We start from the raw sequence: 18,124 nt of genomic DNA, 5'->3' as shown, positions 1-18,124 counted from the left end.
CAAACTTTCTTGGCATCTTCCTGATTCAACGAGTGGATTTCTTGTCCTAGTCTCCCTTTCCCTAACAGTTGAGTCCTGCAATTGCCCAGCTTTTTGCTTTCTTGTTTAGGCTCGTGCATGGCAGTAGCCCAAGCCTCCGATTCTCATCTCTGCGTGGATCTTACCCCAGCCTAATAACAGCACAGACAGACCCACCCACACCCCAGGTCTGCTGTGGCGCTGCTCACCCCTTCCAGCTATGATTTTCCATTCCCTATTTGGTCCCAGCAGCAATTGGACTAATTTGGTTTCCTTTCATCCCGCATTTCTGTGTTTGGATTAGGAGGGTTCCACATTAGTCTGCTCCTCTCCAGCCCCTTTTTCCTCCACAGAGGCCCTCAAAACCAACCAGGCCTTAAAACCTCTGACACAAGCCAGATTCAGATGCCTGTGGGGTCTAGGGTAAACCCAGCCTGCAGAAAGTATCTCCAGAATTTGGACGAAATCTTTCTGGGAAGAAGAGGCCGGGCTTGTTTGATTATTAACTGGATAATTTCGGCTTAACAACCACCTTTCTGTTCTTGTGCTGGAACAGAGCCAGAATGCTTATTCCCTGCCAATTTCAGGGGATGAGGTCATCTTTGCAAGGTCCTTGGAGAGACATTAAGTCAGGAATCTTTTGCAAAAGAAACGCATGAGGCATGTGAGATTTGACATAACTCAACTATGGGTCCTTTCCTTGCAAAACAAATCCAATGGGGTTTTGTTGTTGTTTTGGGTAGGAAACTTCCCAGTTTGTTTCTGTCTTTGCTTTTAAATAAAAATAGCAATGAGCCAGGGAGATTGGCCCTTTGTGGAGGGAACACATACCTTCATGGGTGCAGGCTGAAAAGTCACAGCTGAATACGCTGACAGCATTTGAAATTTTTGTTTCAAACAGGATTGGTGTACAAAGTCAAGAGGAAAATCTGCAAGTATCTCAGGAAAGGACGGTCATGGAAAACAGAGCCCAAATTTTAAAATACATGAGGGAGACACACACCTTACAGAGTTTGTTTTTTTTTTGAGGCAGTCTCTCTGTCACCCAGACTGGAATGCAGTGGCACAATCTTGGCTCACTACAACCTCCACCTCCCATGCTCAAGTGATTCTTCTGCCTCAGCCTCCCAAGTAGCTAGGACTACAGGCACCTGCTGCCATATCCAGCTAATTGTTTGTATTTTCAGTAGAGAAAGGGTTTCACCGTGTTAGCCAGGATGGTCTCGATCTCCTGATCTCACCATCCACCCACCTCGGCCTCCCATAGTGCTGGGAGTACAAGAGTGAGCCACCACAACCAGCCTACAGACTTTCTAAGTAATGGTTTTCTTCCACATAGACATGAACATTTAAAGGCCAGTGAACACCATTCCTATGCACTCGAGCCAAAGCTTAATCAGCCCAAGGCTAAGTGTGCAATAATCTCCTTAACAGAACTCCCGACTTTATATTTACTGACATCTTCCCTCTATGGTCTTGCTTCAAGGAAAATGTGGGTAGTCTACCTTCCACACCTTGGTGTGAATTTAACCCAATGTATTATTTATCCAAAGATGTTGTCTCTGAAGATTATAATCTCAGTGAGATAAAGATTTGCCTAAAATTACATAGTGCAGAATAAGACGCTTCAACTCCAAATCCCAGGTTCCTTCCTTAGGAAGAATGCGATGGAGCCTCTTCATTGAGCTATGAGGTCCAGCCAAGCCTGCAATCTCATGCTTTCTCAGCCTATGGGTACGACTGCTCTGAGCAAGCAGTGACGATCAACATGCCCAGCGTCCATTTCTGCTGCCTCAGCCTCTAAATTCTCATCTCCCACAAGTCACTCCTTTCCTCTAAGGGATTTCTACTTCATGATGAAATGTCTTCACGGAACCATTGCTATCACTTAGGGACCTTTCAGCATCCCAGGGTAACAATCAAAGGAATTTTCCTCAAACAATTTCATTCATATCAGTCCAAAGCCCAATGTACTAAACTCTCAGGAGGGTGTTAATCTCACAGAGCTTCTATAAAGTTGCTGGAACACCATCCACAATTTCTGCTGGTGAGTGGGTCTGTGGGCCGATGTTTGTAACACATGACCCCACATACTGGCCAGAGCTGACTGAAACCCGAGTGAAGATCTGGCCCAGGAAAAACCAATCCACTGGTTGGCCTGAGCCACTTAGATTCTCCGTCTCAAAAGAGAGGCCCCAAAGATAAAATGGAGCTAGGCACTGGATCTGGAATTCCATGTCATGCCAGAGCTGTGCCATGGTGAACCGAACAAAATGCAAGGTGCAGCCAGATGCCCGTAGACTGGGGAAGGTGGGCTGCACCTCAACCTGAGGTCAGCCAGAGCCAGCAGGCAAACCCCATGAGGATTCACATGCTTCATCCTGCACCAGATACCAGGTAGGGACAGAGGAGGACCAACAGAGAGATCCTGAAGGACAAGTAATTACCCCACAAAGGCAAAAGCCCTCATAATTACAAGCCATCTGGTATTGACTGCGCCACGGAAGTGGTTGTGAGGACAGAGAGAATGAGCAAATGCATGAAGAGCAGCCACATAGTGAGTGCAATTAGGAAATACGTAACATAGTGTCTTAGTCTGTTTGGGCTGCTATCACGAAATACCTTAGGCTGGGTAATTTATGAACAACAGAAAATGTATTGCTCACAGTTCTGGAGACTGAGAAGTCCAAGACCGAGGCACCAGCAGACTCAGTGTCTGGTGAGGACGCTCCACTTCAAAGACCACCCCTTGTTGCTGCATCCTCACGTGGTGGAAGGGGCAAGGCAGCTCCCTTCAGCCTCTTTTCTAAGGCCTCCAACCCCATTCGAGGGCTCTGACCTCATGACCTAATCATGTTCCAAAAGGTCCACCTGTTAATACTATCACATTGAAGATTAGCTTCCAACACAAGATTTTTAGGGGCACATCAACATTCAGGCCATAGCACATGGCAGTTACCTCGCTTTCCGTTTTTCTCCAGATATTTTTATTTTATTTTATTTTATTATTTTTGAAACAGGGTCTCTCATTCTGCCACCTAGGCTGGAGGGCAGTGCACAATCACAGTTCATTTGCAACCTTGACCTCCTGGGCTCACATGGTCCTCCCACCTCAGCCTCCCAAGTAACTGAAACTACAGGTGCATGCCACCATGCCCAGCTAATTTTTTTAATTTTTAATAGAAATAGGGTTTCACTGTGTTGCCCAGGCTGGTCTTGAACCCCTAGACTCAAGCAATCCACCCTCCTCAACCTCCTAAAGTGCTGGGATTTTAGGCGTGAACCGCCATGCCCAGCCTTCTCCAGACATTTCTGATTTTCCTCCTTATAATAGCTAAACTTACCACACCTGCTCTTTGCCCCTTCACTCTCAGGTGGAGATCTGCCTCCTCCATCAGTGAAAAGATAATCACTCAAGAGGAGATCAGCTGATGCCCTTCCCTGTGCCAAGCCCTTGTTTCATCACTCGCTATCCATTCCTTCTCATCCGTTATAAAGGAACATGCCTCCTCCTTTCCAAAGCTGAGCCTTCTATGTCTTGTGTTGACCCTGAGGCCTTGAACCTCTGGGATCCTTTGTCCATCATCCACTCTTCCTCTTTTGCATCTTCAATCTCTCTGCCTCTGACAGGGCGTTTCTCTCTGCCAGCAAATGTACTCCAGGGTCTCCAATCCTAAATCCCCTTCCTCAATTCCAATGTTCACTCTGGCTACTACCCAGTTTCCCTCATTCTCTTCATAGCCAAACTTTTTGGAGAAGTCGTCTAACTCTTTCTCAAGCCTCATTCATCTCTCAATTCACTATGTCCATCATATTGGGAATATTTTGAGAACTGCTCTTAGGAAACAAAGAGAGCTCTAATTGCAAAATCGGATGTCCTGTTTCCAATTCCTTTTCTTGCAAAATCTAGCATCGTCAATCATATCCTCTCTATTGGTCATTGCCAAACAGAATACAGATGGCACACACAAGCTGGTTGCTTTGTCCAAACCAGCCCATATCTCTATACACAGTCCCCTCACTAACAAGGAATAGTGTAGTATTCCGGGGCCAGTAACAGAGAAAAGCTACCAGCACCAGAGTGAGCTATGTTGAGAAGAACCCCCACCCCAACAAGCTGGGGCCTGCAATGGAGGATAAGGGTCAGGGAAATACACACCCCAACCCACTCGCCTCCTTCCAACACCCTCCTGCAGCGCTCCTCATTGGCTTGAACCCAACCAGAGTCCAGAAGGCGAGAAAGCCATTGCTGACAGCCCTGACAGGTGCTCCTCCCGGGCTGCCAGCACAGTGAGAACAGCTGGGGGTGGTGGATCTGGAGGCAAACAGGAGCAACCAGCATGCCCCACACCTCCCACTGACTCGTCTCACTTGTATTTTGTCATCCTGACTCTTCTGGAAAAATCGGAGTGCCTCAAATGCAACACATTCAAAACAAAACTCATCTCTCCGCTCTCGCCCACATTCCCGCTCTCCACTAATGGCAGGCACCTGTGACTTCTTCACTTCCTTGACAGCCTTGCAGTAGAGATGTCTCCTGGGAACTTGTTAGAAATAGGGACTCTCATGCTTTACCCAGACCTACTGGATCAGAATCTGCCTTCTAATACCACACCCAGGGGGCTCGTGCATGGGTTTAAATCCGGAAGTGCTAGTTTACAGTACATTTTACAACCACTCCTTTCCTTTTCACGTTGTATTAGCACATTCCAAAGTTAGAGGCTTAACATTAAAACAGAAAGAAGTACCGGGCATGGTGGCTCATGCCTGTAATCCCAGCACTTTGGGAGGCCAAGGCAGGCAGATCACCTGAGGTCAGCAGTTGGAGACCAGCCTGACCAACAAGGAGAAACCCCATCTCTACTAAAAATACAAAATTAGCCAGGCTTGGTGGCTCATGCCTGTAATCCCAGCTACTCGGGAGGCTGAGGCAGGAGAACTACTTGAACCTGGGAGGTGGAGGTTGCAGTGAGCCGAGATTGTGCCACTGCACTCCAGCATGGGCAACAAGAGCGAAACTCCATCTCAAAAAAGAAGAAGAAGAAGAGGAGGAGGAGGAGGAGGAGGAGGAGAAGAAGAAGAAGAAGAAATACATTAATGCGGGCCTTGTGGAACCCTCCATCACCCCCATTTATTGCTTTGGACTTTGTCAGAGGATGCTGCTTTAAGGATGCTGTGCTTGTAGACTTGACTTTGTGCCTTCCTATTGTTTTATGAAATCCATACCTATCCCGTCCCTCCTTCTTGCCTTCATTCTTGGAGGATAATGAAAGGTACCTGGGTATATATCCAAAGGATTATAAATCGTTCTATTACAAGGACACATGCACACGAATGTTCATTGCAGCACTGTTTACAATAGCAAAGACCTGGAACCCACCCAAATGCCCATCGATGATAGACTGGACAGGGAAAATGTGGCACATATACACCATGGAATATTATGCTGCCATCAAAAACGATGAGTTTGTGTCCTTTGTAGGGACACGGATGAACCTGGAAAGCATCATTCTCAGCAAACTGACACAAGAGCAGAAGATCAAACACCGCATGTTCTCACTCATAGGTGGGTGTTGAACAATGAGAACACATGGACACAGGGAGGGGAGCATCACACACTGGGGTCTTTTGGGGGAAATAAGGGAGGGTCAGTGGGGGATGGGGAGTTGGGGAGAGATAGCATGGGGAGAAATGCCAGATATAGGTGATGGGGAGGAAGGAAGCAAATCACACTGCCACATGAGGACCTATGCAACAATCTTACATGTTCTTCACATGTACCCCAAAACCTAAAATGCAATAAAATAAATTTAAAAAAAAGAAAGGTACCTAGATTGCCCTTTTTGTGTACAAAATAAAAGACTATGTTGAGTATTCAAAATGAGAAGCCCATCATTTGAAAATGTTTCAGATGACATTTGCCATGTAGAAATACATCACCCAGTTCAACCTTGTCAAGATTTGTATCTAAGTGTCAATTTCCTCATCTACAAAATGAGGAGACGATAGTAACTCCTTTATAAGTGTCTGTAAGGATTAAATGTGGCAAAATATGTAAAATATGCCCTCCAAATGGACAATGCTCAAATATTCACTGAATAAAAAAGGGAAGGTATTTAACATATCTGAGGTCAGTTGCAGTGGCTCATGCCTCTAATCCCAGAACTTTGGAAGGCCATGACAGGTGGATCACCTGAGGTCAGGTGTTCTAGACCAGGCTGCCAGCATGATGAAACCCCATCTCTACTAAAAATACAAAAATTAGCCAGGAGGTGGAGGTTGCAATGAGCAGAGATTGCACCACTGCACTCCAGCCTGAGCAACACAGTGAGACTTCATCTCAAAAAAATAAAATAAAATAAAATATCTGAACTTCAGTTTACTCAAATGTAAAACGAAGACTACAATAGCAAGTTCAGTAAATGTTCATTCTTATACCCTCCCACAGCCCACACACATGCTCACATACATGCATATACATACACTGTGTGCACATACACATACGTGTGCACATGGGTGCACACGTGAGCACAAACATACACATGCATGCACACAATCAAAACCACATGCACATGCACGTGTACCACACACAAAACAGCAGGAACTCTAGCTGCTTTCCTTGATGTCTCCTGCCCGGCTGCCCACCCTCTTGAATTAATCCCCTGTAATTCAAGGCAGAGCCTCCACCCAGCACAGCCACTGCTCTCCAGGTACCCCCCCATACTTCCCCTCTTTCCACACCAGCCACAGTGATCTTTCTAAAATACAAGCCTGACTGTTTCATGCCTGGCTGAAACCTTCACACTGCAGCCAGGCCAAACCTATTCTACACCCCCAAACACACTATGAAGTTTTACTTCACTCTGCCTTGGTGCACACGATGTCTCCTGCCTGATGCCCCCTCCTCTGACTACCCACAGCAGGGGACACAAACCTTTGATATCACCCTTTCTCCCTTTAGACTACAAGGGTTGCTCCAGGGCAAGGACCTGCCACATCTGATTTTGTGGTTTCAGGGTCCACCACCCCGAAAGCCAGAGCACAGCCAGGGCTCCGGAAACGCTGTTGCCAAATGTGGTTACAGCAGAGCATAAGAGGTGCTGCCCTCACACCCACCCAGTCAAGGCAGCCCCAGGATCCCCAGCACACACAAGAGACACGAGTTCCACCAAAAGGACCTCGTCGCCTCCTCTTCCCAGTGGCAACCCGAGCACCAGGACACTTTAGGCCTTGTCCTGTGAGTTTGGAACTGCAGGGCTAAGCATAGAATACATAGTGTGTTCCTCGCCAGATGCCGGCTCCTCTGTCTGCAGCAGCCCTTGAACGCCCCACCCAGAGCTCCCTTGTTCAGCACTCCTGAGCGATGCCCAACCCCTCCCTGCTGATCCCACACACATTTTCCTTCTCCTTTCTTCAAAGCAAAAAAACAGCTGCCCTTTCCAAAAGGCAGGAATGTAGGGGGAGGGCGGGGGTTGCTTGCCTGGAAGTAAAGATCTAGACTTCCTTTCCCCAGACTGAGCACCACCCCACAGGCAGCACCTCCTGGGCACCCCAAAGAGGGAGGGTCTGACCAAGATGCCCTGTAGGTGCCAGCATCATAGCGCCCCGTGTGTGAATGGGCAGAGATAGATGTGAGTCAAAGCAGGTTCTGTCATCACTGCTGCCTGCAGGAAGAGGCCACAGCCTCCCCTCTCCGTCTGCCTCCACTAGAACAGGTTCCATCAGTGCAAATGCTGCAACACCAACATCTAATTTACATTTAACCAGAGAAAGCCTGCTGTGGCCTGAAGCTTGGGAGAGGGATAGAGGGAGGCTTCAAATACAAGGCCTGATCAGGCTTCTACCCTCAAATATCTGTGAGTCTACCCACGACTGGGCAGCAAAGTGGGAATGAAAGAATTAGACAAAGGGCTTTCCCAGGAGAGGCTTCTGCCTCACTGCAGGCAGGGGATAAGGCCCACATGAGGGCAATGAAGAACTCTTCGAGGCAAGATGGAACCAAGAGCCAGACTTCGTGCCACGGACATTGCCTGCTCTCGAACTCCAGAGAAGAACTTCTACCTGCAAGGATAGATGGGCCAGTAGGAAGGGATTTACAGATGAGGAACAGCACATGCAAAGACCCAGAAGTATGATTTGTCATGTGCATCTCCAGGAAAGACAGACTGTCCCCACAGACAGGGAAGCTTGTTCATGGCATTGGTTAGGACTTATTTTGACTGATGATTCACTTTGAAATCAGCCCTACCAGGGCTCCATGTGGCTTAAGAGCTGGGATAGGGTAAGTCATCTTCCTTGCCCAGCCGTATAAACAAACCACAGAGCAAGGCCAAACCACCAGAGCGAGTCAGAGCAAGGGGAAAGAAGGCAGCCCTGAGAACCACTGTGCTTTCCTTCTTCAGAGGCCAAGGAGAAACCCTGGCCCTTCACACACATGCGCAACTTCACCATCTGTGTTTGAAAATGCTGAAATCAACACAAGTGGGAAAGACAGCTATTGGGAAAGGCAGGGGGAGCTGCACAGACCTGTGTCTACTTGTTTCTCCACCAACTAACCTCTGATTGGTCGGAGTGATTGACCAAAGTTCCTTGCAAGATGAAATATCCAAAGCCAAAAGAGAACTCAGTAGCTATTTAGCAGGGGTGGTGGGAAGCTTCTAAAATGACTCCCAATAACCCCCAGCTCCTGGTATTTATGCTCTGGTTAGTCTCCTCCCCTCCCCTTGCATGGCGGCTAGACCTATGGACCTGCTTCTGATTAAGAGAATACAGCAAAACTGTGCTTGGGGTATAAAAGACCACCTTCCTGTTCACTCTCTCTGCCCCTCCAGTGTGCATGCTCCAGCTGCTACTGTCAGCTGCCCTACAGAGAGGACCTCATGGCAAGGAAGTGAGGTAACCTCTGGCCAACAGCCAGCGATGAGCTGACTGCGATGAGTGCACTTGGAAGAGGATCCTGCCCTGGAGAGCCGAGAGATGACTGCAACCCCATCTGAGGCTTCGATCGCAGCTTCTGAGACCCTGAGCCGAGAACTCAGTCAAGCCATTCTGTATTTTAACCCACAGACACTATGAGATAATAAATGTTATTTTGAACCACTGAGTTTTAGGGAAATTTGTTATGCAGCAGGAGATAACAAATACTTTTCAATCAGGCTTTCAGGTCTAATAAACAAGATTGTATGTGTGCCTGAGCTAATGACTTATGGCTGATGGGATCAGAAATGTCCCCGGATATCAGTCGATTCCCCATCTTCACTGTTAATTAGCATGTCTCCTAGTGAGTTATCTTTTTATTTTTATTTTTATTTTTATTTGAGGTAGGGTCTTGCTCCGTCTCCCAGGCTGAAGCGCAATAGCACATTCAGGGCTCACTGCAGCCTTGACTCTCTGAGCACAAGTGATCCTCTCGCTTCAGCCTCCCGAGTAGCTGGGACCACAAGCACATCACCATGCCTGGATAATTTTTATATTTTTTGTAGAGAGGAGGTCTCACTGTATTGCCCAGGCGAGTCTTTAATTCCTGGTCTCAAGTGATGCTCCAGCCTTGGCCTCTTGAAATGCTGGAATTACAGGCATGAGCCACCTTGCCTGGCCAAGAATTGCCTTACATTTTGTTTGTAGAAGTGCTGAGTGAAGCAGAAATTTCTACATGACACCAGACTTTTTCATATGTAGGCAGACACTACAAGTCCCTTTGGAGTAAATCTTTCTCCTCATCGGAGTCAGCGGACCACCTGTTTGCGAATGTACAGAGAGTAGACACTCATAGTCCTATGCCGGGGTAATAGTCAACAGCAGCTGACCAGGAAGGATGCTGGCTGATATGTCCTCCCCTAGGGAAGCTCCTCGTCTTGAGGAAGGATGTGACAGAACCCTGGGTGCTTGGCAAGGCTTTTCCCACCCTGAGACCCCTTGATGGGCAGTGTTCTGGAAAACATCAGAGTGGCGTGCCCTTGTCCCAAGGGCAGAGCCCAACCTCTTGTCCCAGATCTGGCAACATGGACAGGATGGTCTTCCCTCAAGATCAAAGCAGGAAAAGACACCAAGGGCTCTGAAAAGTAACTTAGGAGGGAAAGAGAAAGGAGATGTTTTGTTTGTTTTTGGAAGAGTGAGGGATGATGATCTGGACTGGATAAGGAAGCCAAGGGTGGTGGAGAAGCCTGGGCCCCCTGGACCTGGGGCTAAGGCCAGAACCTTCTAAGACCCTCTCGTTCCAGTTGGACATGGAGCTCTGGGCCCTCCCATCTTGGAAAGGTGTGAGGCTTTGCAGGCCAGTGACGAAGCTTGTGACTGTGACCTCAGAGAGGTAACACGTAGAGCCCAGCATGGGACTTCATAAGTTCAGTTCTGAGCATAGAACTTAAGGCAACATCCAAGTCAAATGTCCAATGCTTGAATAAATAAGCCTTGAAAGTATGAGGGTTCAAAACTGAAGATAGGGAGTTTTCTTATTATGGTAACATACGTATAACATAAAATTTATCATTTTAAGTCAGACATGGTGGTAGGTAGTTCCAACTACTCAGGAGGCTGAGGTGGGAGCATTGCTTAAGCCCAGGAGTTCGAGACCAGCCTGGGCAATATAGTGAGATTCCAGAGACCCTGTCTTTAAAAAATAACATTTTAGCCACTTTTAAGTGTACAGTTCAGTGGTGTTAAGTACATTCACATCATTGTGCAACCATCACTACCATTCACCTCCAGAACTCTTTTCATCCTGCAAAACTAAAACTGTCTGTACTCATTAAGCAGTACCTCTCCATCCCCCACTCCAGCCCCTGGTAACCTCTCTTCTACTTCCTACTTTATTCTCTGTGAATCTGCCTATTGCAGGTACCTCATATAAGTGGAATCACACAATATTTTCCTTTCGTGTCTGATCTGTTTCATTTAGTATAATGTCTTCAAGGGTCATTCATGTTGTACCATGTGTCAGAACTTCAGTGCTTTCTTAGGCCAGGCGCGGTGGCTCACGCCTGTACTCCCAACACTTTGGGAGGCCGAGGTGGCTGGATCACCTGAGATCAAGAGTTAGATATTAGCCTGACCAACATGGTGAAACCTTGTCTCTACTAAAAATGGAAAAATCAGCCAGTCACGGTGGCGGGCACCTGTAGTCCCAGCTACTTGGGAGGCTAAGGAAGGAGAATGGTGTGAACCCAGAAGGCGGAGATTGCAGTGAGCCAAGATTGCACCATTGCACTCCAGCCTGGGCAAAAGAGCAAAAAGTCCATCTCAAAAAAAAAACTTAAAGCTAAATAATATTCCATTGGATGAATATATACCTTTTGTTTATCCATTCTTCTGTTAATGGACACTTGGGTTGTTTTCACCTTTTGGCTATTATGAATAATGCTTCTATGAACACGGGTGCACAAATGTTTATTCAAGTCCCTGCTGTCAATGCCTTGGGGTATATACCTATAAGTGGAATTGCCAGATCCTATGGTAGTTCTATGTTTCATTTTGGGGGAATTGCCAGACTGTTTTTCACACAAGCTGCACCATTTTACATTTCCACCAGCAATGCACAAGAATTCCAATTTCTCCACATCTGTACACTTGTTTTGGGTTTACTTAAAATAATAGCTATCTTAAAGAACGTGATGTGATATCTCAACACGGTTTTTATTTGCATTTCCCTAGTGGTCAGTGATGTTAGTATTGCTTCATGTGCTTACTGGCCATTCGTATAAAAGATACGGATTTTTTGAGTTGTCAGCAGATAGATGCCAATTAAAGTCATAGGTGGCACCCATGGCTGCTTTCCCACCCACTATTTATCTTCTCCTTTTTTCTTATTAACACCCTGACCCCTGGTTTTGTTTTGGTCTGCACTGTGCCCAGTGCACTGTGCCACTCATTTCCTATGACACTCTTATACCTAGGACAGGCCACAGGACCTGGTTGTGAAATGGGGGTGCAAGGGACCGAGAAGCCTCCTGAGATAGCCTTTATAAAATGTAACAGAGTCAGTCAGCACTCTCCCTTTGCCTCCTGCCTTTTTCCCTTTTCCTTCTTCCTGCCTGGAATATAGATGTGATGCCTGAGGATGTGGCAGCCATCTTGCACCACAGGGAAAAGAAACACATATTAAAGTTGGCAAAGCAGAATACAGAAAGAGCCCAATGAGCCCTGGACTGATGACTGGCCCCCAGTCTCCCTACTACATTAGAAATGAACCCCTTGCTTGTACTGGCCACTATTTATTGAGTTTCTGTTACATGCAGCTAAACACAATCCTAACTGGCTTATCCGAGAAGTGGATCTGCCCAGAGTAAGTATAAGGCGTGGAAAGAGAAAAGAATATAAGAGAGTGCTCGGGAAATGCTGAGAGATAACAGAAGGCGAAAAAGGATGGGGCATGGTGGCTCATGCCTGTAATCCCAGCACTTTGGGAGGCCAAGGCAGATGAGTCACTTGAGGTCAGGAGTTCGAAACCAGCCTGGCCAATATGGTAAAACCCCATCTCTAATGAAAATTCAAAAAAATTAGCCAGGCATGGTGGCAGGTGCCTGTAATCCCAGCTACTCAGGAGGCTAAGGGAGGGGAATTGCTTGAACCCAGGAGGTGGAGGTGGTGGTGAGCCTAGATCACGCCATTGCACTCCAGCCTGTGCAACAAGAGCAAAACTCCATCTCAAAGAAAAAAAAAAGAAGAAGAAGACGAAGGCAGGAAAGGAGTCATTCATAGCAGGGGCTGACCATGAGCGACTACAATTAATGTAGAAAACATGAGGTTATAAAAGCAAATAAATGAAGGACACAGAGTATTCAAGGAAAGAGTGTCAACATGCTGGAAGCTACAGAGACAGCCAGTAAGGGAGGCTCTGAAAAGAATGAATGCAACAAAAAGTGATCACTGGTCTCAGAGGAGTGTCAGGGAAGAGCTGTACTGCCTAGGGCTGAGGAGTGAGTGGGTGTGAGGACGAAGGAAAAGCAGTTAGGGGAAGAGGAAGGCCAGGTGCTAATGAGAGGCATACAGCACGTGCAGTCAAAGGAGTGTTTTGTTTTTTTTGGTTTTTTTGTTTTTATGAGAAGCACATGACATGCCGAAGGATAGAAACCAGAAAAGAGGCAGAGGCTGACAATTTAGAAGACAACACAGAACGGTCTCCTTTCATTTAATAATAGAATCCCCTGGCTTTTAAGTGGGCATTTAGTCAACCAACTAGAATCTACATTTCCCAGCCTCCCATACAGTTAGGTTGCTCATGTGACTTATGTTGAGCCAATGATATCTCAGCAAAAGTTAGGTATGAAATTTTGAAGCTATTTCCTTGAAGACATATGCTATGGACACCTCCTCTCCCTTCCTGTTGGCTGGGAAACTGCAGCAACTGCTTTCGACCTTCAGATTTTTTTTTTTTTTTCAAGGTGGAGTTTCACTCTTGTTGCCCAGGTTAGAATACAATGGCACGATCTCAGCTGACCACAACCTCTGCCTCCCTGGTTCAAGCAATTCTCCTGCCTCAGCCTCCTGAGTAGCTGGGATTATAGGCATGTGTCACCATGACCAGCTAACTTTATATTTTTAGTAGAGACAGGGTTTCTCCATGTTGGTCAGGCTGATCTAGAACTCCCGACCTCAGGTGATCCACCCACCTCAGCCTCCCAAAGTGCTAGAATTACAGGCGTGAGTCACTGCACCCGGGAAACCTTCAGATTTTAAACAGATAAATTGTACTGTATGAAAATAATACCTTTTTCATTGAGATGGGGTTTCACTATGTTGCACAGGCTGGTCTCCAACTCCTAGCCTGAAGTGTTCCTCCTACTTTGGCCTCCTACAGTGAAAATAGTATTTACATAAAAAATAATTAAAATGAAATGATGATCCTTCTTTTATAACAACAATAAAGAAAGAAAAGAGTGGTTATCATTTTTAAGACCTATTTTGTAAAATAAGAATCTGGCAAACTTATATGACTCCCCAATTTTTTCCAAAATTTTCAGGGCTGAGAAATTAATAAATCTGAGAACCATTGTATTAGTTATCTATAGCTGTACAACAAATTATTCTCAAATTTTGCAGTTGAAAATAATAAACATTTACTTTCTCACAATTCCTGTGATCCAAGAATCTGAACTGGTGCAGCTGGGTTCTTGGGCTCAGGGTCTCTGATGAGGCTGCAGTCAGCTGGGATGCAGTCTCATCTGAAGGCTCACCCAAGGGAGGAGGACTTACTTCCAAGCCCTTCATGTGGTTGTTGGCAGAATTCAGTTCTTTATAGGCTATTGAAACAAGGAACTCAGCTCCTTACCTCATGAGTCTCTCTGCAAAGCAGCTCATAACACGGTAGCCAGCTTGCAGCAGAGTAAGCAAGTCAAAGCGCAGGAGAGGGCAAGCAAGACAGAAGCCAGGGTCTTTTAGAGGCTGTCTACACAGCCTCCTGCTGTCTGCCTCCTCCTCCCAGATGCAGGAGGGCCAGGCTTGGCAGTGTGGTGAGCCTTCTCCAGCATGACAGGAGAAAAGGAGAGGCTAGGAGCCACCATGCCTCCTTGCGTAGGTGAGTTGATGGGAAGCTGAGGGATGGTGGACTGCTGGCTTCCATTTTCACCCCAAATTAGGAAAGCCACCCAGAATTGATGGCAGGCAGTTGCGGAAGGGGCTAGTAGGAGATTTGAGGGGAATAAAGAGCTCTCAAACAGCTAGGGTGGAGAACAGGAGACAGATGAGAGGAGAGAAAGCCATGGAAAGTGACACTGTAGCTTGGACCCAAACCTGGAAAATTTTTAAACTCTGCATAAGCAGTACTTCAAGGCTCCAGCAGTTTATGTCCATATAAGTTGATGCCTAAATCCACCCCAGAGTCAGATTTACCCTCTTCTTGGAAAACCATCTTGAGTGAAGCAAATGCCCATGTTTTACCTGAAGGTAACTGTGAAGCCTTCAGGAACCTGAATATAAATGTTCTAGGCAGACCTGAGAGCTGCCTGATCCTAGGGGAAGTGGAGGGAAGGGAATGGACTGCACTCCCGACATCCTACATGTGTGGCTAATGCCTGAGGGTGCTGACAGTAGCTGCAGCTGTGCAGAGCAGCCTGCAGGGCCCAGGGCGGGGCTGTCACTGAGGGTAGGGCTGCTGTCGCTGACCATGGGGCTACTGTCCCTCTTCAGAACTGGATGAACCCCACTGTCAAAGTTTCCTAGGTACAGACAGACCAAGGCACAGAAATGAGAGGATCTGAGTCCTAGGATACAGGAAAAAGGAATTTTCTCTTCTCTTTGGGCCTGGAGAAAAAGTAAAGGCTGTCCCAAAGGTGAGTAGAAGCCCCATCCTCTCTGCTGGATAGAGAGGCAGATAGAGCCCTCTCTCTGGGGGAGAGATGATGGCAGCTACCACTTTGCAGGGGGTCCCCATCTCCCTAAGGATGATCCTGTGGCCCTAGCAGCCACCACTCTGGGAGCTGGGCACTCTGCACCTCACTGCCCTGCGCTTGTCCAAGCATCCAGGACAGTCCTGCTAAAAATTTCAGCCTGATCTCAGCTGCCCTACAGGACCCTGGAGAAAAGCCTACTCATCTACTTGCACAGAATAGCAGAAGAGACAGCAATAGCCCTCTTCTAGCCCAGGGCAGTCATGTGCTGACACCATGCAGAGGCCAGAGCCCAGGACTGCACACAACCAGTTCTTCTAAGACAGCAGGCTGAGCCAGACTCGGGGAGTTGAGGCATGCTGGCACGGGGGTGGAGTCAGGGGGCATTATTGAAGGTGAGGGCCCTTCATGGGCGGGGGCATGTGAAGTGGATTGAAATGGGAGTATATATTAGCAGGTGACTGCTGGGGGTCACATGTACTGGTGAGGCAATTGCAAGCTGGTCAGGCATTGGGGTGGGCGGTACGAGGGCAGTCAAGACTGAGGCATGGTCAACGCATTTGTGCCTGCAGTTTGGTGTGGCTGGGACATCCCACCGGCATCTCCTAGCCCAGCTCATTTCAGACAGCTCTGCAGCCCGACCTCAGACAAGCTGCCAGTGTGGGTTAGTGGGACAAAGTAAAGGCTGTTCCAAAGGTGAATGGAAACCCCCATCCTCTCTCCTGAATAAAGAGAGGCAGATAGAGCTCTATCTGGCCACCTGAGAGACTACACGGCCTCCCTTTCTCCACGAGAACCCGTCGCTTCTGGAGTAAGAAGCAGGCATAAGTGGGACCTCGAGTTCCAAAGCGACCTCCACACCAAGGAATTTGAATAGCCAGATCCAACTTCCAAATCAATCTGAAACCCACTCACCTAGGGACCTCGTCTTAGCTCAGCCCTTGTCATCCCCAGCCCGGGACCCTGAGGCGACAGCAGCTCACCTTAGAGACGCCAACATTCTTTTCTGGTCCCTAATGCACTGTGGACAGGGAAACAACCCTCAGCCATCTTCCTGTGCCAAAAAGCAAGAGACCACATTTTAAGGAGAAAGATATTTACAGATAGGCTCCCTCTCCTGCCTTCAATCCCTCAACTATAAAGACTTTAAAAGTTGCAATTTGTAATCAAATGTCAGACACACAATCTTCAGGCTGGAGACGCAGCCGTGCCAGCTTCCTGAATTATCTGCTCAAAGTCAGCTGCATGGGGATTTAAACTCACTTAAACTGGTGGGCCTGGGATTGGCTGTATCCACCAAAAACCAGGAAAGGGAGAGGGTGCGGGGCGTGCACCACCACGGGAGGGCTTTGTGTGTGTGAACCCAGCCCGAGTCCACACGCCCACCTGGGGCGGTGGTCCAGCCGCCTCGAACCCGCTTCCCAGCCGCTCCTCCTCACGCAGGAAGCCAGGACTCTGGGCCCAGCTTTCCCGGACCACGGCCATGTCCTGGTTCCAGCTACGGAGGCAGAAAGAAGCCACAGAAACCTAAAGAAGAGGAGGGGAAACTGAGCTTTCCTCGTGGGTGCGGCTGCCCTCGACACCCGCTCCGGGGCTCCGGACGGGGAGGCAGGGAGGGCCCGCGCTGAGGATGGAAGCGTGAACCCCCGAGCAGAGCGAGAGGAGAGAGGCCGTCCCGAAAGATGCCCCGCTGGCCCGACTGCGGCCCCCGGGAAAGACGCCGGTCCGGTGAACACCGCCCCTTCTGTGTCTCCAGACGCCCCCCTGGGATCACTGCGCGCAGCTGCAGCTTCCCCACTCCCCGCCCCACACCACACCTGGGGGTGCGGCGGACACTAGAACCCGCAAGGCCGGAGCCCCTCTGCGACGCCTGCTTCCGAAGGCCGGGCCCGGGCGCCTGCAGCCTCCTCAGCACCGGGCTCGGCTGGCGGGTCTGGGCTCCCGGCGCAGGCGGAGGTGGCGGCGAGGTGGGAGGCCCTGCGGCGACTCCACTGTCCCTGCCGCGACTCCACTGTCCCTGCCGCGACTCCACTGTCCCTGCCCTCCAGAGGGCGCCCCGGGACGGCCGTGCCCCCAGGGCCTAGAAAAGTGCCAGAAGCCCAGGGGCCGCTCACTGAGGGGAGAAGGCCGATCTGGGTGAGATCAGGAAACGAGCAGAGGGGCTTGGAGGGGACCAGCCCGGGGCACCCCCCCAGGGTGTCCCTTGGGTCCTGTCCTGGGTGGATTACGCACACCCCACATCCCAGCCTCCCAGGGCCATTGACGCCCTGTGTTTGCAGGCATGGCGCGCTCCGCAGAGAGAGAAATGTCAGGAAGGGCACAGGGCCTGGACGCGTGGCCTCCTCTCACTGCACTCCCTCCAAACTCCAGGGGGCTTCGCCGCGTCTGGGCTGATTCAGGCTGGGGAGGCGCTGCCCCCGTGTGGCCGCTGCCCGTCACCGCAAGGCTGTCGTGAGGGGCGCCTCTCCGCTGTGACAGGCGCTGCTCTGTCCGTTTGTGTGACTCGGCTCCCCCGCTCACACCCACCCGGGATGCATACAGCGCGGGGGTGGAGGTCACAATAACACCACAAAGTAGCATTTTTCTGGTTTGGCTCCACCTGGAGAACTGTGGATTCTGCAGACCCCCCAAAATTTCAACCAATTACAGAGCAATGGTAATTCAGAAATTCCAGGAGTCTGGGCCATTGTGGCAGTCACACCTCCTGCTGAGAGCTGTCCCTCTCTTCCCAGTGCTCTGAGTGCTGAGCTCCAGCATGCCCCTGTGGAAGGCCCCGCCAAAAA

The sequence above is a fragment of the Cebus imitator genome, unplaced genomic scaffold (genome assembly GCF_001604975.1).
Source record: "Cebus imitator isolate Cc_AM_T3 unplaced genomic scaffold, Cebus_imitator-1.0 Scaffold23, whole genome shotgun sequence".
NCBI lineage: Eukaryota > Metazoa > Chordata > Mammalia > Primates > Cebidae > Cebus > Cebus imitator.
Note: the sequence above shows the minus strand (reverse complement) of the source record.